The sequence below is a fragment of the Zonotrichia leucophrys genome, chromosome 10 (assembly GCF_028769735.1).
Source record: "Zonotrichia leucophrys gambelii isolate GWCS_2022_RI chromosome 10, RI_Zleu_2.0, whole genome shotgun sequence".
Classification (NCBI taxonomy): domain Eukaryota; kingdom Metazoa; phylum Chordata; class Aves; order Passeriformes; family Passerellidae; genus Zonotrichia; species Zonotrichia leucophrys.
The window spans coordinates 9,201,677-9,227,416 of NC_088180.1; the positions used below are offsets into that span (position 1 = coordinate 9,201,677).

A 25,740-nucleotide genomic window follows, 5' to 3' on the forward strand; every position below is an offset into this window, starting at 1 on the left:
AGCACTAGCAAATTCTGAACTTTAGGTCCTGAATAGTTTGCAAAAATGCATTTTAAATGAAGATTATATCTTTTCAAATACTCAAAGCATGCATTTTTTCTGGTTTTGTGACTACTTCACTCTTCCTGATACAGCATCCACCCACAGTGCTTTTCTTCTGAAGGGAACAAACAGCTGGAAAACTGGTTAAATTTAACCAGTTGCCTGTGCTCTCAGACAACTTCAGATGGAGAAATATAATGCTACCATACAGAACTGATGCTGATTTTGAGGAGAAATTTCAAAAAGAAGAGGTGATTATTTTTTAAATGTTTGTAGTAGCTTTCTAATTTTCCCACTAAAATAATGCCTCAAAGCTGCTGGCACTGTGCTAATAAACATACACATCAGTCATTTGAAATGCTTTCCAAACAGTAAGGCACTGCCATGCAGAAAACAGAGCCACAAAACAGCTTAGTGATTTATCACAGAATCCTGGAATGGTTTGTGTTGGAAGGGACCTTAAAAATCATCTAGTTCCAGCCTCTCTGCCATGGGCAGGGACACCTTCCATTAGACCAGGTGAAACTTGATCTAAAGTCTCATTTCATATCTTAAATATCACTGAGCTCTTCACTGCTCTGCCCTCACTGGCCATGATGACTTTTGGTCAAACAGTACAATTTTGGTTTAAGCAAAATTCTGTGATATGTGGCGTGGGCCAGCACATCCACACTCTGGTGTCTGGGGTCAAGGAAGGCTCTCTGTCCCATGGAACTCCACCAGGACAGCAAGACCATGGGGGATGCAAGAAAGGCCAAGTGCAGGCATATCTTGCCCCTGATGCTCACTGAAGGAGGTGTTCATGTGGCAGTGTGGTTTTAGGGCAATGTCTCCTCTTTATTCCCAAAGCTAGGCTGCAATGCATGTACTAAACACTGGGCAGTTTCTGGGTAGGTGATTTTCTCCAACACACACTCCTCCTATCAATCAGGACATTTGCTAGAGGATTCACTTTGATTTACAGAAAATTGAATAAATCTGAGCAATTCTTCAGTTGCTCTGAAGAGGAAGCTGCTCCTGGTCTTTCTTAGAAGCCCTGTGAGTTAGCATCTGTATGTGTTATATCTTCTCAGGCCAGAAAACTCTCAAATAGGCAATGTAGTTACTCATAGTACTACAGAATCAGAATGAAGAGAGAGAGACCTACCTTCATTAATTCAGGGAAAAAAAAAAAAGAAGAAACAAATTGATGCAGTATTTAAACCAGAAAATTGCTATAATGACAAATGACAACCCTGTAGCCTTCAAAATCTGCTAATAAAGTGTCTGCTGTGGCTGTTATTAAAACTAAACTTATGATCCATGATTATCTAACCATTAAACAGAAGTGGGGGCTGGATATAAAATGGATATCTGTGTCAGATGATATTTCAGTGCTGTGTGGACTGAGAAAATTATTCATCAAATTTGATTTCTGATGCCTCCCTTCTCTGAAGATTAGCCCCCTAAGGAGTTTACAGGCATTTAGAAAGATTCCTTCCTCCCTCCCTTTATGTCCTTGTTCTCTTCAGTAATTACACTGTAAGCTTTCTTCAAGTTTAATTTGTAGACTTTTAAAAATGGCTTCTGTAGAACAGCTGTGCCATGATGAGGTGTCTGACTGCAGAGCAGCTCTGCATGGCCAGGTGAGCATCCCTCCTATTTTGTGGAATTATTCTTGCCCAGGTGAAATTTGCTGGACCTGTAACAGCAGTAGCATAGGTGTCTCCATCAGTTAGGTTGTGTGGATATTTACATAATTTTGCCAGAGTTAGACCAGCTGAAATAAAGTTAAGCAAAAGGCACATTCAACTGAGGTAGTAGTTGGCACATTAGACTTTCTTTTTGATTGATGTGTGATACATTTTTTGTTGTCAAGGAAATTGTTTACACCGTTTGACTAATGGGATGGCTGGTCTGTTTGGGAGGGAAAATAGACACATATGGCAATGGAAAAAGCTCTTGTTTTGCTGGATTACTGCCCACATGCCAACAAAATGCTGCTTCAGTTCCAACCTCCACTGGCTCCACTGTAGCCAACAAGAATTGAAAATGGTGAAAGTGTTTATGGCAAGAGGGCAGCCTTAGACCAGCAAGCCACATGACTGCTGTGCATTCTGCTTTTAGTCCTGCTCCTGGAATGGGATGCAAATCAATATATGTTCTGTTAATTCATGCATGGCTCCTCACCAGCTGATTTCTTTTTAGAGGTTGATGCTTTTCCCTCTGTTAGTAAATATCCCACTAGCAAAGTAGTCCAGCACTGACCCTCAGATGATGAGGTTACTAACGTGCAATCAAATCCCTCTTCCACCAATGTCTGAAAAAATTGAGTACTAATTGCACACTATGAAAGTACTTGCAAGTGACAGGATGGGTAGATTTTCTGCATAGCTCCAGAGTTTGCTGGAATGCTTAATATTAAAAAAAAATAAAAATTGGAGAATGATTTTTTTTTCCACTCCCTGAATCAGGAAAAAACTTCTGTTGCCTGTCTCAGTGGCAGTGCCAGCTATTTGCTGCTCTCAGCTTTCTTTTAGTAGGGCAAATAGGAGGCTGAAGAGGGTTCTCACCAAACCCTGTTTGTTTTGTTCTGCTGCAGACTTTTATCTGCTGAGACCTGAGGTGGGTTGACAGTGGATTGACAGCTAACCTGAGTAGTTTTGAGCATGTAACTTGGAGGAGAAGGTATCTGCATGTATTATACACCCTTAAACCATTTAGATTTATTCTCCAATTTCTGTATAGCAGTCATCCAAATTACAGAGCAAAAGGTTTTGTGAATGATGTGCAAAGTACAACGAGGATTCTTTTAAAAATCTAGCAGTCAATAAAGTATTCATGCTTTCTGGAATGAAGCTAGGCCTTTATATATCATTGATCCTTTATTAATTTCATTTTAAATGCCACTATCCTGATTCACTATGGAAGCATTTTCCATTTTCCATTGCTCTTCCGTTAAATATCCAAAGGGAGAATTTTCTGCTTACAGAAAAAGTAATTTCACAGATGACCACAATTGCTGAGGGCCAGATTCAAAAACTTATCATCTTCTCTTCCCTTTTTCCAAAATTTCCTGTCTTTTTTCATTAGCCATACACAGCAAGAGATGAAGCAAGCTGTATGAAACTTTGTAATTGGGTATCTCCCACTGAGGCCACATTAGTATGTCATTAGACTAATATCTTTTACTGACACGCTGATAACAGTTTTCAGAACAGATCTGGAAACTTGACAATCTGGATATTGTATTTTAAAAGAATAAAATTGCTTATAAATGTTTTATTTAAAAATTTCCTGATTTGCAGGGTGCCTTAAAATCTGGCTGAGAGCCTCCCATGTTATCACATCACTAGAGAGAGCAGGTTGCCAAAACTACATGTGGAGCTGTGGGGCTCTCAGAAGCCCAAGCAAAAACAGTGCAAAGGTCTCACACTGCAAGCCCCAGAAGGGAGTGCCCTGCATTGCCTGCAGGTGGGGTGTCTGCAGCACACACTGCATGGGGCAGACCCTGCTTTCCTTGCATGGGGGCTTGCAGCCAGAAATATTTCACCTTCTGCTTCAAGTCGTCAGGCAGCACACACTCCTGTATGAGGACGTAACCCAAACTTCAGTTACCTTGTGTTAGTCCATTTGTAGCCCTTCTACCAGAAAGTGGACCAGAGCTGTAGGGTGGGAGCTGTGACTGTGTTGGATTTCTTTCTAGCAGAGGAATACTTGCTTTAAGTCCTATTATTAGTCAGAACGAGTATCAGAGCAGGAACTTCAAAGTATATGTGTGGTGCTCATTTTTCACCCACGAATCTGAATGGGAAAACTGGGGTAGATTTCTGTCTTTTGTTTTTGGGTTTTATTTTATTTTATTTTTTTTTCTTTTAGATGAAGGGCAGATGAAGAGCCTCTGTTGCAGTGAACTCAGAGCAGGGACATTGTCTTGAGAAAAGAAAAAACAGAGCAGTACAAAGAGAGTTTGAAGAGCCCTGTGGTCCCAAAGGGCTGCCTGCCCCTTCTTTTAGCAGCTTTCAAGGTGAGTCCTGTTTGATTTATTTTGGCATATCTTTATGCTGAAGAGCTGTGTCGCTGAGCTGCATTTAGCAGAGTGTGAGCACATGGAAGTTGCCTTTGGTACTTTACATATCTGTGTCTCCTTTCATCCCAGGTTCTGTTAGTAAGATAAAAGGTCCTTGTAGGAGTTGATGCAGGATTAGGGCGTACAGTGGGAATGGCACAGAGATCAGAAGCAGAGCTCTTTCAAAGCCAAATGGGCCCCAGCAAAGAGTACAAGCTAAACAAAACACAGGACTCAATCGAAAACAGGTTCGTGTTCTCTCTCCTTTAAACCATGTTGATCTTCCCTGCTGCAACTGTGGCACTGTTTTGTTTTTTCCAGTGAGAATCAGAATAACTAAATCTGTTTAAAGTATTTAAGGAAGTGAATCTTACACCTGAAAAAAATATGTTTTCATGAAGATTAACATAGGTTTGTTTTGAGAAGTGAATTGGGTGAACAGAAAACAGATTGAGAATGCAGATAACACTCTATGCCACTCATGGAGTTTTATCCAGAGAGCTGCAGCCTGGAAATATTCACATAACTTTAAATTTCTGTTTCAGATTGTCATGAAGTATAAAGAGACTATTAGGGGAATGTTAAAACATTTAATTCTGGAAGGAAAATTGGGCCTTTCAGAGATTAAAATTTACTGTGTGTAATATCTTTCAGATAATTATCAAATCATTAATTACAAAGTTCTTTGACCTGAATTTAGTTCTACAGCATGCATTAGGATTCATACATCATAAACTAATTGAGGAACAATTAGTTAGTATTTGAAGGTATTAAATTTTTTTGCTGTTGTTTAAATTCAGCTTTTTTTGTCCTATAACAAAATACATAAGAGGCAAAGATTATTGCTTTTTAATGTTTTCCATAAATAAATTACAAAATTAATTGCTGGCTGCACTGTAAATAAGAAGATGTCAATTACAAACCTTTATTTTTGGAGGGTTATAAATCAGTTATACAAGTTCTCCCCAAACACAATAAATAAATTAATTAGCAGACATTGTCTTAGCAGACAAGCATGTTTATTTGCATCTTTAATGATCTCAGGAGTCTTAATCATTTAGCATTTTCTATGTGCCTTGAGATTCTTGAAGGATGGACTTGGAAAAGTGCAAAGTTTTATTAATATTATCTTTCATTCATTCATTTTAACTGTAAATGCCACAAGGCTATTTCAGCCAGCTGTGTGTGCTAGATCCCACAGTGTATCTATTAACAAATGTCTCATGGAAATTATTAAAGAATCATTTGAGAGCAGGTGATCAATTAATTTGAGCGGCAGAAAAGGTGAAAGCATCCCTTTAAGGTGAAAGATGAGCCACTGGTTCTTGGAGGACATAAAAACTGAAAGAAAGGGTTTCTGTTATACAGACCATAAACTTGAAAAGCCTGGTTAAAAACATATTCACATAAAGATAAGTATCTGTCTTTATAGATACCAAAGAGATAGACATAAACACACCCAGATGGAAACAACACACACTATAAATAGGGTCTATCATTTAGTGGTCATTTCGAGTCACTGGATTAAACCCCTTAAGGATATGCCAGTTCATATCATAGCTGAGCTGCTAAATGGGGCTGTGAGTCCCTTCTTCCTCTCCTCTGCCTCCATCTGTGCTCCTGGGCTTACTGTTAGCTTTGGGCTGAGCTTGTCACGCTCATTCCTGAGGTGCTGAGGGCTGGTTCAGGGAGCTAAAGGCAGGAAGCAGTTTGTTTTTGGAGGGGAAGATAAATTTTCTACAGGTTTAGATACCTGAACTATCCCACAATGGATTCAGGCAAGTACTGGAGCAGTCAGATGAACAGGAGAGGTGTGAAAGGACATCAGTTTAGTACTAAAATCAGATTTAACTGTGGATTGGGACTTGTTCCTGTGCATTTCATGGTGGGAACCAGACCTTTCCAAAAAGTAGGGTGGTCTCAGGCTGTGTGTAAGTCCCCTTGTTCACTGACTACAGAGGAAGAATAAGGTGAAAGCACTTATTTAAAACTTAATGCCTAAAGTTAGATCATTCTAATTTAGAATAAACAAAATCTTGACTAAATGAAGAATATGTATTTTCATAGGGTTTTAGGATTCAAGTTAGAGAGGAATATGGCCATTTCTCTTGGGCTTTAAAGCAAAAAAAAATTAAAATGTTCATCAAGTTTTCTTTGAAAGCTATTTAAACATGTGAATAAAAGGAAGATGTATTGTTATTTAGAGCTCCTTGGAAAATCTCCAAGCTTTAATTGCACTTCACTTTCATTTCAGCAAGAATGAATCTGAATGAAAGTGTCTCTGTCCTGTGGTGCTCTTTCATTCCCCATCTTAGTTCCTGCAAAAATAATGCTCTGCTGAAGCCAAGCTCAGCCAGGGCTGTAGATTTAGACATCTCTTTTGGCTCCTGGCTGGTTTTCTCTTGTTTTGAGACTAAATTAAAAGCACATTGGAAAGTAGCAATGTCAATTTTCCTAATTATCTGAAATGTGGTGACTATAAATACTACATTACCTATTAAACTAATACATTCAAGAACGTTCAGTAGATGATATGCAGCCAAATTGACTTTTTACAGTGAATCCACTGGTTTTCTCTAAAATTTTCAGGCCATATGATGTGTGCACACTGGGTGCAACATAAGGTTTCTGGGTATGTTGGACTTATGATTGTGAACATTCACAGCAAACTGACTTTGTTTCCTGAGAACTTGCTGAACATGTTCTCTGGAGTGTCTGTGCAAATGCCACAAGAGTCAAAGAAAAAAATGAGCTGAAAGATGAGACAGCTCTGGAGAAGCCCAGGTCTGGTTATCTTTTATGAAGGTAATGAGAGGAGAACTATTCCTCTGCCCTGCGTCTAATGCCACTTGCTGAGATCTGTGGCAGTGCCCTTTAAACTCAGCCATCAGCTTTCCCATGGACACTTCTTAGTTAAATACACCTCTGTGCTGAGCTGTGTTTTCCTGCACTATCAGGAATTCCTCATCAGCTGTGTGAGGATATTATGAGCCAGGTTGTTTAGTACCTGTAGGCCACTCAAACTTTGGATTACATTTAAACAGACATTAGGAACTGTGGGAGCAGAGTCAGAGTCCATGTGCTTTGTTATACTGGATCCTAAATGGAGGTTGAAATTGCAAAGCAGGAGAAATTTGGGCGTATCTATGACTGTCATTTTAACTCATATAAAGAAACAAAGAGGGATTTATAAAGAATGAGATTCTATATTCTGAATTTAGTTTCTAATCCTAGTTATGCTGCATTAAATACTTAAAGCATTTAAAAAGTTTTAAAATCAAATAAAGAAACTTATAAAAATCCATAATGGAAACTTTGGGATTTTTCAAAAGCATAATCTTTACTGTATCAGTGATAAAATCATGATGCATTCTATATGCCTGCTTTTAAAAGGGAACAGTGTAATAAGTTATTCTTTAAGTTATAGGTAGTACACATTTGTACTGACAGTAGCCAGTCAACCAAATAGAAATGGGTCAATTCTTGTACTTATTTTCTTCTGTTCTGTCAATGTCCAGTGACAAATCTTGCATATTTTTGCATGTTGATATGAGATTGTACAGGTACATATTTCATATGTGTGGAAAAGGAATCTAGGGAATATTTCCCATTCCTTTTCAGGGGATGTTAATGCATGGGGAGTTAGCAAGAAAAGTGGGCATTTCCTTAGGACTTACCTTCAGAGAGGAAGGAGCAATCTCTGCTCACTGACCTCTAATGATCTGATTTTGTCCAGTGCTGGCTGGCTCAGCTGTTGGTGGTTATGTTTTTGAACATCTGGACTTAATCTGCTCAGAGAAGTTTTTTGTGTGTTTTCATTGTGAGGAGGATGGAGTCTGCACCATTGACAAGCTGTGGGACTTGGAATTATCATTTTGGCAATTTTTAGCTTTTATTTTTAGTAGTATTGTTCAAAGTATTTTCACTTCCTCATGCATGTGAGGAAGTGTTGATGCTATTGGACCTTAAATACTGTGTACAGTTCTCTGCTAACATTCTCAGGAAAATGATATCTGGAATAAAGAATGGCTGCAGGGATTTGGAAGCATGACGTATGAAAAAAAGCTGAAAGCTTCTTTGCATTGGCAAAACAAAAGCTGAAGGGGCTTAGACTGTTCTGTCTGACAGCCATGAGGGTTGAACCTGAGGCTTCTCACGAAATTCAATAAACACATCCTTGCACTGAGATCCTGTGAGCCTACAGACCAGATTTGTTCTATGAAACCTAATTTTGCCATTTGCTCATTACAGATTGAAAAAAAAAGTCTTTAAGATGCATTTATACTGCTAGATATTTCACAGAGATATTAGTGTACTCTTGAATTAAGAAATGTCTTCCATATGCCTCACAAAGTTTAAATCTAAATACATAAACTGTCAATGTATATAGATTAAACAGATATATTTTGATTTTCATTATGCAGTTTTTTTTCTAGGATTTATTTTCTAATTCTGCTTGCTTCAAAACTAGTACTCTCATTCTTGATTTAGCATTCCTAAACTTGATCAATGTTAAAACATACTTGTATATGAGAAGGATTTGCTGAAGTTTTACATAAAAGATACTTTTTTAACCCATGTAATACCTAATGTTTTCATCATCTGTAAATGAAGTAAATTCATCTTTTTGCAAAATATAAATGCAAGGCTGTATATAACAGTTCTTTCATAAGCCATGAATGCATTGTTCAGTTCATCTACATGCAGAACTGGTAGTGGTAGTGGTATTCAAGAAGCATATGCGTGGGCTAATTGGATTTTCCATTTTACATTACTTCTTTGTTGAATATGTGCAGGCTTAAAAGATTCAGGGTAATAAAACCAGCATAATGCTACATGTATATGATTACCTCTGTCTTGTCAATGACTTAATCTCAGAGTTAATGTCATTTATTTTTCAGATGTGAGAATGAGTCATCATCTATCAAAATATTAAACTGATTCTCACGCTACAATATTGATTGGCAGAACTGAAAGTGTCCTTAAAGTTGTTTTTTTGAGTTTAAAAATTAATGCAACAAGAACTAGTTGTGGGTAGTTTATGGCTTTTTCTCCTGTGACATATTGTTGGAACAACAGGATGGGTGATGATAGCTAGGGAGTGCTTTTAAAAGTTGAGGGTTTTTTGCTAAAACCCTTAGTAGGGGAACATTAACAGTAGTTTGATTTTGGGATTCTCTTGTGAGACCACTGATTTGCCTTATTTCTCTCTCTTAATGATGACACATTGCTAAGATGCACAACATATGGAGAAAAAACCCACTAAATATCAAAAGAAAAACTGAAAATGAGGATTAAGGTAGACTGGGACATTTAGGCACTTATTTTTACTGAAATTCAGTAAGCAGGGTTTGGACATCAGAATTTAGTGGAAACCTTTGCAACTGTGTCCCTCCTTTTCATGACTCCCCATTTTGAAGGTAGTGGAAGGATAAGAACTAGATACCAGCATAAGAAAGAATCTTATCTAGAAGGGAAAAAAATGGATGAAAAACTGTTGTATGGGAGTAGAGGCATTTACTCTGGGTAGAAACAACAATAGGGCAAAGAAGCTGGATCTGCCCCTGACATCCTCTGGAGGCTGGGAACAGGCTTGCAAGATGTTCTGCATTTCTTCTGTACCTTGTCTCCCTATTTTCTTTTCATTTTTGAAGGAGAGTTGTTTACTTGTGGTATAATCATAGCTGTGTTTTATTGTAGTAAGGCTGTCAAGTAACACACCAGCAAAAGTCCAGAAAAATCCCCAAATGCCACCCCGAGCATTCGTGCAAGTAATCAGCAGTGATAAATTTAGCATGGAACATTTGGTGGTGTAAACTGCAGATTGAGAACAATGGATTTCTCCAGCTCTGATAGTAGGGACTAGCTGCCCCCATCCACTAATTATCTATGGAAATGAGGGTTGGGACTTGCTAGCAGGATTAATTTCTTGGCAACTGCTGAAAATTATAGTGATTTTGAGAAAGTAGCAATCAAAGAAGATGTCTGTACATGTTTGTTTGCCAAAAATAGCACAGCTAATACTTGGCTGTGTTTTGAAGTCTTGAGCAAAATGTGTCCTCCCATTTCAGTACTGCCTGAATGCTGAACAAGCAACGTGAACACTGTGGCATCCTGAGGTAGTAAAAGCATTCAGGAGACATTTGAAGATGTTAAAGCATCTGTTTTCCCCACTAATTTTGTGCACTTGTGTTAGACAGAGGCCATGACATGGAGGTGGGCTTCTGTCTCTGCAGCTGTGATAGCCTTCCACTGTTCCCTGGAGATGGTCTGGAAAGGGGAACAGAGCCATGGGGAGCTGAACAGTAGAAATATTGCAGAGATTTGCTTTCCAGGACAGGTTTTCTATGACAGATGATAAAGCGGGCCCATATTCTGTTCTTACATGTGATAGAATTTTGTTAAGATTATGGAAAGGTTGGTGATGGTATTAATGGTCTCATTGGTTCTATATTTCACTATGTCAGTTTAAGCAAAGGCTTAGTCATCCCACTTACTGTCTAGAACATGCAATTTCTCCAAAGGATATCCATCTTTACTAATTCAGGAAAAAGGAAATATTGGAAACAGAGTGAGAGTTGTTCAGGTCTTTATGAGCCTGCTCCTCTGTGGAGGCTGCGGACTACAGGTCACTCCTCTGAGCTGGCAATTCCCAGGTTTTTTCTCCTGCTGGTTTATCATTGCACAATTAGTCTAACTGCTTTTAGGGAAGATGTGTGCAAAGCACACTCAGTCCTTTGTTTTACAGATAGTTGTTATTACAAACTGCCCCAGATTCTTAGTAAAAGTATATTTTAAAAAACAATGAAACTTGAAAAGACACAACTACAAATATTCATAGCTCCCTTAGCGATGGTCTTGAAAAAATTTAAACAATATATCTTTATATTACACTGTACATCCTTTGAGTGAGACATCTCATCATCCCATCACATGCAGACCACAGTGTATTAGACAGCACACTGAATTCTGCATTAATGACTTTAAAATAGTCCTCACAACTCATGATATTGCTTGAGCTGTGGGAACAGTTTTCTGTGAGGCTTACTGCCAAATCTTTCACTTTTGTTATTCTGGTATGAAACTGTGGCAATTTAGTACAAGCCTGTACTAAAAGCTCACATTTTATATACTCACAAAGTGCAAAAATCAATGCATGAGCAGGCAGAGAAATACTGAAATGCCTGTAATCTGAAAGCAGGGCTACCTGCAATCCTGTTTCATCAGTCTGCCTAAGTACCCAAAGTCAAGAAGCTTATCTGATCCATCCAGACTTCTTGATGATGAAAATCTCACAAAAACAAAGGATTTCTGAGACTTTGTCATTTCAGTCATTCAGAAAATATGAGACACACTTGTGCGTCTTTCATATTTCATCTTTTGCTGTCTGCAGACAAATCAGAAAATGAGAACACTGAGCAACTCCTAAAAAAAAAGTAACCTTTTAAAAAATCCTTAACATTTTCGCTCATGTCTAATGACAAAAATGAGGTAATTCTGTTCTTGTTCTTGCTTTTGACACAGCTGATTGATCCCTGCTGGGAGTGCATGTTCACACTTGCTTGATTTAGTAAGACATGAAAAGGATTCAGAGACCAAATTCCAGACAGGTATAATTCTACTCAGATTGAGAGAATTTTTTACCCCAGAGATTTTTAGAGCTTTTCACAGTTCAAAATTAAGTGACCTTTCTGATTCCACTTTACAAATGTTTTGTAATGAAAACAGAATTGGTATGAAATTTCATTATTATAGCAAAGCATTTCATACTGTGACAACTCAGCTTCTTCAGTTTAAATGCAAAGCATTGTCCAAATTGAATGCCAAAAATGCCTATTCCTGAAGGGGCTTCAGCACTGAAATTCTCAGCTGTAGGGTGTTTCCTGATCTGCCTACCTCCCAACAGGTCCTTTGCTGGTCAATACAAGTGTTTTGTCAACCTGTCATTTTACCAAGAGATATTCAGTCTTTCACATTCCAACATATACATACTGCAGTGTTTAAAGAAATATTTTTCAAAATATGTGCACCACTGAATCAACAAATATAACAATGATCACACTCAAAATGTACTGCACTTGCAGGGGAATTACTGGTTCTGACTGCTGATCCATGGAGTAGGGATCTTTGAAATGTTTGCTCTCTCACAAAACGTCCTGGACTGCAGCAGCAGAGAGAAGCATGAGCACATGCTATGCTCCTCAGCTCTCCTCCTATCTCCCATCATGAGAACAAGCCCTTCTAACTTCTTGCTCCTTTTCATGAGCATCTCAGACTATGAAAGATTGCTGAAAGTGATCCACGACTCAGTTAACAGATTGTTAGCTAGAACAGTCTCCTCAATCTGAAACTCAGCTTCAAACAGAGGAAAAAGGTTCTCAGATTTAATTTGCTCTTATATTGACATTTGTGTGTCCCTGCATGGTTTTAATGGTAAAAACTTAAAAATATTAACAGCTTAATTATAGTAAAATGTAAGAATAGCTTCTTAAAAAAGCACTAAGCCTTAATCATGTTAAAATGAAAGAATAGCTTGTAAAAAATAAGCTAAAACAGTAAGTCTTGTTACTATTTTTACTTTCCAGAGAATGGTTCAAGCCAGATCGCAAAGATAAAGTGCCAGAACACTTACAAAAAATGACTCATCCCATTGTGTCCTAAAATAAAGCAGCATGCACTTCATGCCTCCTGACAGAAGTGTGTCCTGCAAATTTCCCAGGCTGGATTTATGGGCGTACCTTTAAGCCAGAGAGGCACTTGAGCTTCTATTTGCTGATCAAAACCAGGACAGAGCTCTGTTTTCAGTTCAGCCACCTCTAATCAGTGAAAGTTTATAGGGCTTTTGAAAGACTGAACAAAGCACATTTGGCTAAGACAAAGCACTTGTCAGGCCCAGGGAGTCACCCAGCGTTGCCAGCCTGAGTCAGTCTGTTCCTTGCACGATGGCACAGCCGCCAGCAAGGGCTGCTCAATTCACTGAGGAGCCTGGAGTCAGCTGTGGCCAGAGACAGGGAAACCTCATCCTTCTGTCTGTGGTACCTGCTGGGAAGGACCTGTGCCATGGCCATGTGCTCCAGATGGCAGAGTTTCCCATGGCATGGTGAGCTGCAAGCCCTTCACATTCATCCTGTCCCCTGTTGCTGGGCTGTACATCTCCTGCAGGAAGGTTTGCTTCAGCCAGGAAAAGGGACTTTCTAAATTATGCTGCAACTATTAACAAAGAAAGCATGGATTATTATTTCCTATGCTTAATTACATTCAAATATACTGTTACCAAGAACAGATTGCAGACACAGAAACTCCAGTGGTCAGACTTTCCAGAGCCTGTGTTGCTGTCCAGTTTAAAGCTGTATCCTTCCTGCTTAGGCATCTGCATTTTTATTTACTGCTATACTTTTACCACTGGACCCCAGCCACTGTCAGTGCAGTGATTGTGATTAGATGTTCAGGGGTTTCTTCTGTCCTTGTGGCTGACTATGTCTCAGACTCTGCTCTGGAGATAAAAGTAAGAATTCTTCTATGGGCTTTTCTATGATGCAGATCAACTGCCAAATAAAATTTCAGATTAAATTATTAAAGTTTGGCAGAGTAAAATGGTATTTGAAAATGTGGTGTTAAAATGTGAAACACCAGCACATAATAATAGAAGGCATTCCTACCATTCCTACCTGTGCTAAAATTCTGACTTTGAAATCTATTTAAAGTGAGCTCAGCTGTAGCCCAATCCAGTTTTGCCTGTTCCAGGATAGGTCAACAGGGGTAACAGAACAGCAGCAGTGTTGAGAATTGCTGGATTGTTAAAGTCTGAAAACTCACATACACATGAAGACATCTACCAACTAATTCCTAGAGCACCTGATGAGATAGAAATGCATGTTTTCAAATTAGTTCTGACTGGGATAGTGGATGTAGAACAGAAACAGTTGTTACACTTTTAAGAAGAGTTAGGCAGATGTGTCCTTTGCTGTGAATGCTTGTGCAGTGCCATCAAAATGCAGAACTGTCTGCTGTGACTGTGGTGTGATGGAAGATGTTCTAAACATTGTCAGTAGTATGTAGAGATGTGTAAAATTCCAGCATGAAGGAAAAATGCATGTTTCATGCAACAGTACATAAATGAGTGGGGAGCTTTAGTGCCTGTCTGTGCCTATACAGATGAGGAAGTTAATCCCTCCAGTGCAGGGAGGCTGCAGTTTAAAAGGGAGCCTTCCACAGTCTTGCTGTTAATAGTGCAGCTTAGACACAGCACTTTGTTCTCCTGCCTTTTTGTCTGTGGTAATTCACCTCCAAAACAATATTATAGATCAGTCACTCTGAATCAATAATATTTGCATGTATTTATGTGTACTTCATTCTAAGGAGAGTAACCCAGAGCTAATTAAGCTAAAGCATCATTTGTACATTTGGCAGCTTTGTTAACTTTGAACAGTCCAGTACATAAAAGCACAAGGATCAAAAGATCTAGAACTAAAATAGTGAGGACCGCTGATTTTTAAATGGAAAGACTGTAAAAGTCAAGTACTTCATGAAAGCATCTGGGCTTCTACAAAGCTAAATGACAGGTCTTGCTAATACCCAAAGGCAGGCAATAAATTACCCACAATCAGATGATAGTTCTCAGATTTCTTTAACAATATCTGAACACCTCCCATGTATTTAAAAATCAAAATGATTCTTTTTCAGAACTGTAGGAAGAACAGCTTGATGGATATTTATTATTTATTTGATCACAAGTGAGATCAAAGATCAGCCTCTATGCTAATCAGGATTTCCTAGTCTGGAACAAGATAATTTTTCAGATCAGCTTGATTTATTTTTTTTAAGATACTCACACCAGGATACCAGCTACCCACACCAAGCTGCAGCTTTGTTTTGTTTCCCTGCATAAAAATTGGCAGAATCAACAGGGCTTTGAACAAGGGCATCTCATTAATTAAGTGAAATGCATATAAAATAATATAGGTTCTAGATTTGGGGGAAGGGGATGTACATTATGCCTGCATTTATACATGGTACATTCCTGTAAAGAGCCTCTCCTTATCCCTTGCAGATATTTAGAACCCATTTGTATGTGAACTATTTAACCCTTCTGAACCTCATTTAAATTTGCTGTCACTCTGTAGAGGACTCACAGCTTTATCTCTGTATTTCACACCTGTCTCGTGTTTCTCAAAGTTGTTCTGCCTTCCAAGCCTTACTGCTGTCTGACTACCAGCTTGAACTGAGCAGGGCTAAAACAGAGCTTTTAATCTCTCTCTGAGGTACCTCCCTGACATGTCCTTCAACTCTGCAATCCTGATGGCTACTTAGGCCAGTGGCTGGACCATCATACTTGGCCTGTACTGTTTTCTGGTCCTCACAGTCCCATTATACCTGAATCCTGCAAGGTTGGTTTGGATCTTTTAAAAAAATCTTGTATTCTGCCCACAAAGCTGAAATGCTCATCCAGAAACTGTTCATCTCCCATCTTGATTACTGCAACATCCATTTCACTGGCATTGCAAATGCATTTTGCTCTGTCCACATTCATCTAGAACATTGGTGTCAAGATTATTTTACTAGCTTCTTGTTTGAACCATATCCTTTCAGGACAAATGCAGTGAGTGGAGTTTAATTTGGGCATCACAGAATTCCTTTATATCTCATTTACACCAAATAAATGAAGGTACCTATTTTATTTGGCTCTACTTGACTTGCTTCCTTCTCCTAAAACACCCAGGACCGTCTGGATTATCTTCTTTCTGCTTTCTAGAGGCTTCCTTTGTGGTGGTTGAGCCCTTGTACCCCTTAAAGGAGAAACCAGTGTGCTTTTCTGTGTTCTACTTATACATGAGCAGCACTGTCAGAGGGATTTCACAGAGCTGCTTCCTCGTTCTGCTTGGATACCTAAATCACCATCATCTGAACAAAAATAGATGTTGTTCATGTATGGTGCTGCCACTGATCAAACTGACAAATGTTACTTCCTGAGCTTCCCTGCTCTGCCTGAGAGCATCTTGGCTGTTCCCTTAAACACAGATTGTGTGCTCCCTGGGGCAAGGGCTGTGTCTGAGACATGATTAATGGCACAGAGCACCCACTGGTGTCTACTGACTGTAGCCAAAAAAAATTCATTGTGCTTGTATATTTGTTCCTATTTGGTGTCCTGTGACCTTCACTAGTGTTTTTAGAATAACACTTCAGCAGTTACACACAGGAAAAATTGATCCTTTTCAACATATGTGCTTAGAGGAATGTGCTTACGATTCATGGACACAGTAGCCATCAATAATAAGGTGCGTGTATGGACAGGTGGAGACAATATTTGGAAAGAGACGGAAACATATTTCTCTTAGTATGTATAAGAGTTCTCTAAATACCTTTATGATTTTCAGTATCAAATACAGTGACAGCAATTATTATGAATCTCAAGAAAACATTTTTTCATTATGAAGAAGAGAGAAGAGAGACAGAAAACTTAGATCTCTTGCCAGCATTCACTACAATCTTCAACTAATCGGATCTGGGGAAAAATCCAAAATTAATACTGTCAAACTGAGCAACAGATGTTGAAAGAGAATCAGGCACTGCAAGAAAATTGATGTGCCAATGAAAATTAGACAGACAGGAAATTCTCACTAAATAAAACCCAGCAGGTTACAGGGACTCAAAAAGAAAAGTAATTTTAGATCATCTAGCCAGTTCATCTTTGTGTAACCATATTATTAGTGTTTTTCTTTTTTTTCCCCCACTTGTTATACACATATTTGTGTAGTAAAAATAAATGTGTATGCTGTTTTACATTTCTGCAAAACACCTTTTCTCTGTTCACTCAAGACAGATTGGCTCCATCTTACTTGCAAGACTTTCTAGGTTGTGTTCCAGCTTGTCAGCTCTCACTTCTCTTCAGCAGCCATTGTTTGCCTTTGTATCTGGGCTCAGACAAAGAGGCTTCAGTTGATTGTTTGCAAGAATATGAAATAAATTTACATTCATCAGAGTAATGGGTTTCCATTTCCAGAGGCTAAGCCAAGGAACAGCTGAATTTAGAAGCAGACTTGTTTGCAGGGTGGCTACAGCAGCATCTGTCTGTAAGTGGTTTTGCACAGCATAGGCACTTTTAGGGTATAGACTTTGTTATCCCTACATTTCTCAGACAAGAGCCCAAATATTGGAAGGTTGTCTGCAGATTTGGAGATTCTTTTGCCAGCTACAGCTGCCAGGCCTCTCATTTAAGTCAGTAAAACAGATGTGATTAGGTCAAATATTTTTGAGCCAAAAGCTCGACAAACATAATCATTTGAAAAGCAAAAAAAAAGACTAATCTTCTGTGTCTTCTAACTCATCTCATGTTTTCTCTCAGATAGCAGCTGCTGCTTTAAGTTGCACACAGCATTATTATTTTTGTTTCCCTGGTTTGACTCATTTCTTTTGGAAAGAGATCTCTTAGCTTTTTTTTTTTGGCAAGCAGAATTCTGGCCTGACTGTGGATTTTTCTCCCACTCTCACTCACACATGCTTTTCTTCCTTTGCTGCTTTTCCAGCTCTTTAGCTGTTCCTCCCTCTGTACTTGCAACAAGTACATGCATTAGCATTAGGGGGTACCTACAGATTGACTGGTACCTATGTGCTCCCTCTGTTAACACTTCAACAAATAAGAGAGATTATTAAGAGATTATTTTGTTTTCAGAGATGTGAAAACTAACTAAAAAACAATAAAATTGACTGTTTTGGTGTGTGTGTGCGTGCATGTGTGTTAGAACTGGAAAACTGGAGCTGTGATGAACTGGAACTGTTACTGGCTTTGGACTGGAGAAATTCTTTAGCTGTGTGTAAGCCAAGCCCCTCACCAGATGGCAACACTTCAGCTGGCATGGGTTAGGATAGGTAAGCAACATTGTGCAGACTATTGAGTATCTGAGCTTTCCAGTCCCTGTTTAACTGATCCCTTGTTTTCTTGAGACCTCTATGAGTGTCTGTTGTGGTGGTGCAGACTGTGGCATGTCTTGCCAGAGATGGAGACAGGAATCCACACAGAACTGGGTGCAGTTTTCCCTTGGAGGCAGAACAATGGAAGATCTCCATTGGTGAGACATGAGTAGGGACTGTGCTTCTGCACCAATAATTGCTTATCAGGGTGCTTTTCCTGTCTTAAATCTTTTACACAGGTATTGTGCCAATAGCATCCTGCTGTCTCCATTATCTGATCGTTATCTGCAAGTTTCCCTTCAATGCCAATCAATCCCCTGGAGATTCAGCTACATGCTTTTCTCTTCTTCCTAGGTCCATCACTTCATTCCATGGCATTCAAAACACTTAGGGCAAGCTTAACGTGAAAAGAAAGTAAAAATCACTGAAGAGAAATTAAACTCTGGGTTTGGAGTAAAGGACACATGGGAGTAAGGAACAAGAGCCAAGTGCACTGGGATTCCAGGAAATGTTCACCAGAGATTTTCTCACTTCTTGTCCATCCCTCTCACTCTGGGTTGCAGCAAAAGCAAACATAGCAGGTTTTATTAAAAAGGTGATATAACTCAATGGGTCTCATAAAAATAAGGCAAACAAAAATACCCTAGGAATTGTAATTTGGTTTTCATAAAGTGTAGTCCCTTTAAGTTCTACTTATGCCTAAGTGTTGTGAAATTTTAGATCTGAGTTTTCCGTTTTGATGAGCCTGGAACAGTAAGGGTAAGACATGGGTGTAAAATGAAGAATCCCAGAGCAGCTGTAGGTACCCAAAAAGTAATGCAGACCAAAGTGGCTCATCCTGAAGACCTTTGTTAGAAAATTGGACTCTGAAGTTGCTGTAAGGCTTGGAGAGTGGCAGGATGAGTGGGTGGTATTAATAGTTTTTCTCTTCATTACAGGGTGTTTTCTTGAATTGATTATAACCTGATGGAGCTGCTGGGTAAGGTAATGAATTTAGTGGGGTAGGGGGAGGCACAATTTTTATGTATCCAACTTCAGATATGAAAACAGATTTGATTTTCCCAGTCTGAGATTCAGGCCACTGAATGCAGAACAGAGCTGACTGGAAAAGCATATATTATGCTTCAAGTGTTGCTTTGTGTTAAGGATGTACTTAACTCTCTTCCCAAACTGGTACTTCTCAGGTTTTATTAGCACTCTTAGCACCCTAAATAAGATTGGAGTAAAGAAAGGAAGGAAAATTTCTTTGATGAATATGTCAGCTAAATGCCTTTTTTTTTCCCCTGAAGAAGGTTGTAATGTGGATTTTTATCTGATCTGCAGAGGAACTGAAGTGATACATGAGCACTTAGCAATAAACATTTTTAATGGAGACCCCTATCCCCAGCTTAATTTCTGCCCTCAGTCATATTCCATTTATCAATAGTAGTGATGTTTCTAGTGGTTCCACTGCACCCTGTGAACAATTTTGCTGCTTGGAATTAAAGAAATGTGCCTTGGGTGCATTTTGATACTCAGATTTCATAACAGGGGATCCAATATTGATTTTAATGGGAAATGGTTTGTATATGAGTGTGCACATCTATGTTTTTCTGTGCACCAGTTTCCCATGCACACAACAGTCCTGCTCCAGTCCAGCACTTCTGGCTGTTATAGTACTGAAAGATCATTAGAAATGGTACAACCATGGTAATAGTGATTAGAGGAAAGTGATTAACTGCCTAATATGATCTTGCTTCCCAGCAAAAGATGTACAAGTTCCCCATATGTCACATTCAGAGTTACTCACACACAAGCAGTTTCTACCAAGCATTCTTGGCAGCGTGAATATTCACAAAATTTAGTCTGCAACACTATCTGTCAAATGATAGTGCTACTTTTTGTTTGGTTGAGTTCAGGTCTTAAATCTGGGCTTCTGAGGCTGATTTTTGTAAGGTACTTGCAATTCCTTTTTTGAGTCAAATGCACCCATGAGCAAATGGGGAAGAGGACCTTTAAACGTGCAAATAAATCTGTGGGCTTAGAATGGGCTTTCTGCTAGTAATATTTACAATTATTCAGAATTGTATAGTTAAATTTGATTTCCAGTGAATCCTGCTGTTTCACCAGCAGCCAGAAAGAGACATTTCAAGCCATTTTTAGTGGGTCTACATAAACCATTAGGACTGCAGGGCTGTTCAGTCCTGGAAAACACCTTTTACATGGTGTCTTGCTTTCACCCAAACAGAACAAAGGGCTGTACATGGGTCCTAAGTTTTAACTGAGCTTCATCAAAACACAAGGGAAAAGTAATTTCAAAAAATTTCTTGAAGCTGTTTCAGCAGTGTGCTTAAGCATGTATTTTAAGAGTTTTTCTCAGACCATGCTAAATATGACCGCAAACCAGACAGCCACAGAAATATTTACGAGTATGTGTACTTAGTCGCTACTGTGGTTCATGTGAGAATATGCATTTGACATACACAGATAATTCAGCCTGGATAGTTCACAGGCTGATGAGTAGCAGTATTTAAGGAAACATTAGGGGTTCTTGGGTTTAGAGGAAACCAAATTCAGGAGGATAATTAAAATGGTTGGTCAACTTTAATTTTTTTGTTTGTAGGTTTCCATATAATAAACACACTTTTTTTTTTTTTTTTAATTCCTTGGTATGTGAGACCTAAAGGTTTCCACATGTTCCTAAGGTAACTTTCCATTGAACAATATAGTTTTTATTGGGACACTTTCACACAGTCCTCCAAAGCCCCGTTCACAAAAACATACCAGGGCAACACACCTTTTGAGTGGGTCAGGAAAATACCACTGCCTTTCTCTTCCCACATGCTGGCATGAAAGCAGTCAAGGACCACTGTACTGAAGCTGGTGATCTTTCACAGGAATTTGGCCTTAGACCCTCTGCTTTCTGTGTAGGTTAATAGCAACCTCTTCCTGCAGGTAACAGCCTTTTTATGCAAGGGCATTTTTTGTTATTCGTAACAAAACCAGACATTCAACAGCTATATCTGTATGAATTACTTCATACTGCTCCTATAAAAAGTACTTAAATTAATATATAGCATGAATAACTGTTTGCTTTAGTACCAATACTTTATATTTATTAAACATGTCTCCAGTTACCAAACTTCCCTGTGACTTTTCTCAGCCATAAGCTTTCAGCAAAAAGAACTATAGTCATAATTTAAGTAACCACATCATACAGATAAATTGTTTTTGTTCAATTTAAAAACTATTTAAAAAACGATTGCACAATGAGGGTGCATAAATTGTTGGAATTTACAGTATCACAGTACACATAAGATTTGTAAGGGGGCTATACTCAATATTAATAAAATTAAAGAAAGTCTTATTAAATCACAGAATCTCTAATACTATGGATATAGAGTACTGTCTTAAGCAGTATTTACAGATTTTACAGATGCACTTTTGTATATAGACTGAGAGAATGAAATTAATCTGCTGCACTGGACACTGTTCTGAGGAGGGGAGGTGCCATACATCACAGCAAACCAGAAAAGCTGCAGGGCTTGTCCTTGCTGTTTGCCAGGGGGTGTGGCTGGGCAGAAACTCCCCCTCACCCCCTCTCCAGTGTCTCATAGATTGTGTAAGTCTGTTAATGCTGTGCTGCAAAGGATACCCTACTCCTTGTCAGTGGTTTTGAATGTTTGAAGGCATTTACACAGGGACAAAATCAGGATAAAATGAAACTCAGTCTGTTAAAATTGGTTGGTGTTTTAGTCTTTTTCTCCAGGTAAAGATCTTTAGTGGTGTAATGTGGCTGCAACTCATTAGAGCCCAGCTACCCAACTATTATGTTAAAGTATATTGAAGTCAGTGGAGTGATGCAGCTATGCTCTGGCAGAGGATCTGCTCTGCTTTTTGCCATCATTTGCTCTGCTGAACTGAGTAAATATGGCAATTTCTTGGAGTGTCAGTGAGAAGGTCACTTTTACTCCTCAGTTCCTCTTCATCCACTCTACTTCAATCATTCAGTTCCAACTTTCAAACTTTTTCTCTTTAGATTTGACTCTATGGCCATTGAAGGGGAAAAGAAGGTCACCAGTACATGTAAGCCATACATACGCCCATGGCAAACAAAGAAGCTTCTGGTTTTCGTGCAAATAGCAAATAAGGCATGCTGCTGCCTTTGACTTCCTAGTTCAGACACCTGTGGTCCACATGCAGTCCAATAAAGAGCTTTCTTCAGATCAAGGCACAGCTAACCAGAATGACCAAACCTCATTCTCTGCATGGAGAGCCACACTGTCTCTCCAAGGCAGCTTGTATGAGATTCAGTTGCCTAAATATGCGATTGCAGTGGTGTTTTCTGAGCCTAGGTGGAGGTGTTGGGCCTCCAGGTTCATCCCAGGATGTGTGAATTTCCCCCAGGTCCTGTGCCATATCTGCTAGCTGCATCCAGATGGTTTGGATACTCTAGGACATTTAAATAACACTGTTGGTTTGAGGGTCCTTTTGTGCTTCAATATTAAGTCTTATGGTTCTGCAGGTTTTGGTGCAATATCCCCTCAGCTGTCTGTAATAGTCCTGTGATTTTTCACAAGTGTTTGCAATCATGTGTGCCCCTGTCTTCAAAGCCCATGTGCTCTGCAGCCATCCCACTGCCTTTCACTCACTTCCTTTGCATTCTGTATGGGGTAGAGGCTGCACACAGCTGCAGGATGCTTGGCAATCTCCATCTGCCCAGCACAGAGGAGGAGCAGGCTGGTTAATCCCTTTCCTCCACTCCTTATTGAGCAATTAGGCCACTAAATAAGATCTTGTTTACTGATACCCAAAGAGGCTGTGATTTACTGGGTCTTGTAATAAATTTACATTCATAAGGAGATAGCCAGAGGCAAGTCTGGAGTTTTAGCAGTGGCTAATTTGTAGCTTCACTCTTGGGATGGGAACAGAATTTTAAAAGTTCCCGATAATAAAGCAATGTGTTTAAAATCCCTAGTCCAAAATAAAATATGAATGTTTGCTTCAAAAAACTGTACCCCAAAAAAAAAATCCTCACTATAGGGCCTATCACTGATGTAATTGGAATCATTACCAGCATGGCTACAGCTTACCCAGGGTGCCTCTGTGTGGGCTGTGCCTTTTGATGGGGTAGAGGCAAGGCCGGTGCAGTGGTCCAAGGGCTGGAACAATGCTGGTTTCTGCACTGCTGCTCCTTTTTGGTAAGAATTTTGTTTTTTGCTGTGAAATGTTCTATGTTCAGGGCCAGACTGATTCCTTTTCATGTGGTATCCATAAAGACCAGCTATACCAGGTAGAAACTAATGAATGAGTTGTAGCTATCTTTGTACTTTTTACAGGTCATAAATAGCAATATTTTGTCATTCTGTTTTTATTTCATCTTGTCAAGCAGTATTCTCTAGAATTATCTTGCATGTTTTCTAATAAATGCTGAGTATGTCTGCCGTGTTTTAATCCTGTGCACTTTCAGTACAGAACCTCAAATTGATCTGTTGACTAGAAAGTGGATTTAGTGTCCGATTTGAAGCAGCTGCTTATTCAACTCTGGGACAAGAACAGTAATGACTGAAGGTTGTTATCGGTTGATTGTGGCTGAGTGGTTTAAGTGAAATGAGGTTTTGGAGGATCAGTCAATTTTCCTGTGCACTGCTGTCCATGTAGCACTTGGCACCTTTGCTGGCCCCTGCTAGAGCAGTGTTCAATGTACCATGGAAAATCACCCTCCTGGGTCAGGTGTGAGGAATATTGGCAAGATGGGGGTGGAGAGGGGAACTGCATTGTTGTTGTTTGTGTTGCATCTGTTGTTTCTATGCCTGAAGTCCTTTAGCAAAAACCTAAAAGCATCACTCAGAAAGACTACATTAACATAAGGTATTTACAAACCGAAGGAACTCTCCTTCCAGGGTTGTTTTAGAAGTGTTATCAATGGTGATATGTAAATAAGGAAGCAACCAGAAGAACAAGTAGCCCAGCTGACTCAGTTTAATTGGAAATATTACAAAATGGGGATGGAGCATAGTTATTGAAAGCAAAAGGACAAAATAGGTAAAGAAATAATGGTAGTTGTAAGCAGCTGCCACAATATAGGCTAAAGAAAATTGCTTTTATTTTTTCTTTTTTGTTTGTCTAGTTTATTGGTTTTATAATTAATTAGACAGAGATACAAGAGAAAAAACAACAGCAAAGGCCTGCAGTGAAATACTGTGGATATTTATAAAGCTGTGGAAATGCACAAATGCTCAAATACATTGTCCCATTCTGACTGGAGGTTCATGGCTATAACCTGGCTTATCTCTTCACATCTCACACCAATGAATTTAAGTCTGCAGAGGATAAAAATGACTGTGCATTTTGCTCGAGCACATTTGCAATCCATCTTGTAACATAAGAAAAAACCCCTCTCAGCTATGGGAATACTCAACAGTCTCGTTAATTTTCGGAAGTCTCCAGTGGGACATCATTTTCTTTTATCTTCTCACAAATGGCCTATAGAATCATATGCATCTTGTGCTGGTTTGGTATTGAGTGTGCTATAGTTATATATTATTTAACATTTTGGCCAAGTTTTGGTTTCATGAACAATTTATCTTCTACTGTGCATTTCTGCCCTTATGATTAATGAAGGTTACCAGCCTGTGATTGCAAAGTGCCCTAGGTTCTCTCTCCTACCTAATCCTCTTTAAGTGGATTTTGGTCTAATTTTTTCTGTTCCTTCCTTTGAGCTAATAATTCTCCTCACAGGTGCTGAATAATGTCTTCATGCTGCATATTGCTCTGCTGGTGTCCATAGGGAAGCAGCAAAGCTCATGATGCTGTCATGCCCTCTATTTATTGTCAGGAATTCTGGTAATGCAAAGTGCCTGGGGTCAAAGGGGCTGCGGCTCTTAGTTTATATTTACAGAGATTCTACAGCTTTTCTGATTTATTGACTTCTGTGATCAGCTTGACAAATGAAGATGTACTGAATCCATACAAGAAATAATAATTTTTTCAGTCTCACAGTGAACCTTTGCTAGTGTAGGGTGTTGTATAATAGCCTGTTATTCAGCTATTCCCCAGTTTCCACAGGAAAAAATAATTAGTGTTTTAAGACTAACCTCCTTAGGCTCTTTTTTAATGGACTATGAAAAGTATATTTGCCTTACTTTCACAGTTCAGATATTTCAAAGGATTAGTCAGAACAAAATAGCATCTACAGTAAGTATTTTATAACCTGTGAAGAATGATCCTGATGTGAGGCTCTTTGTTTTTCCAAGTGCAGATGTGGTTTTTAGCACTTTCTGGGTTGTGGTGTAGGTGGGTTTTTCTCTGCCTTTGGTAGAGTTCCCCTGTTACCTCTGTCCCAGTATGTTTGCAGCTGCGTAGGGGATTTCCATGAGACTCTTGGGTAAGTTTATCCCAGAATGAAATAGCAAGCTGAGGCTAAACTGTAAAATTACTGTGTAAGCCAATTCAGCTGGGGCTTTTTGGTTAAATGGTCAGAGAGAAAAGTCCAGGTTGTATTTCTCTGGAGTGAGCTTCTGCATCTCACTTAAAATGAATGAAACCACTCTGATCTGTGCAGACTGAGAACTGGGCCTGTGCTTTACCTTGGGAGCTTCCCAGGCCCTGGTGAGTGGAGCTGCCTTCTCTGTACCAGTCAGCTGCAGGGATTCATCCCAGTACCGTGAGTCCTCATTGAAATCCTGGGGGGATGGGGGTCCTTGGGTCAGCAGCCATTGCCTACAGCACCCACCATGGGCAGTGCAGCATTTGCATCTACG

The 25,740-nt window shown here is 39.2% G+C and overlaps 1 long non-coding RNA gene across 1 annotated transcript in view; it reads left to right on the forward strand.

Annotated features, from left to right (window-relative positions):
• The window catches only part of LOC135452037 (uncharacterized), a 106,800-nt gene extending 83,551 nt beyond the window's left edge, over positions 1–23,249 (forward strand). Inside the window, exons 3-6 of the long non-coding RNA XR_010441526.1 lie at positions 3,901–4,048; positions 4,181–4,338; positions 18,937–18,982; positions 22,017–23,249. This is a non-coding gene — a long non-coding RNA (uncharacterized LOC135452037). The remainder of the gene's footprint in view (positions 1–3,900; positions 4,049–4,180; positions 4,339–18,936; positions 18,983–22,016) is intronic.
• Positions 23,250–25,740: the final 2,491 nt, after the last annotated feature.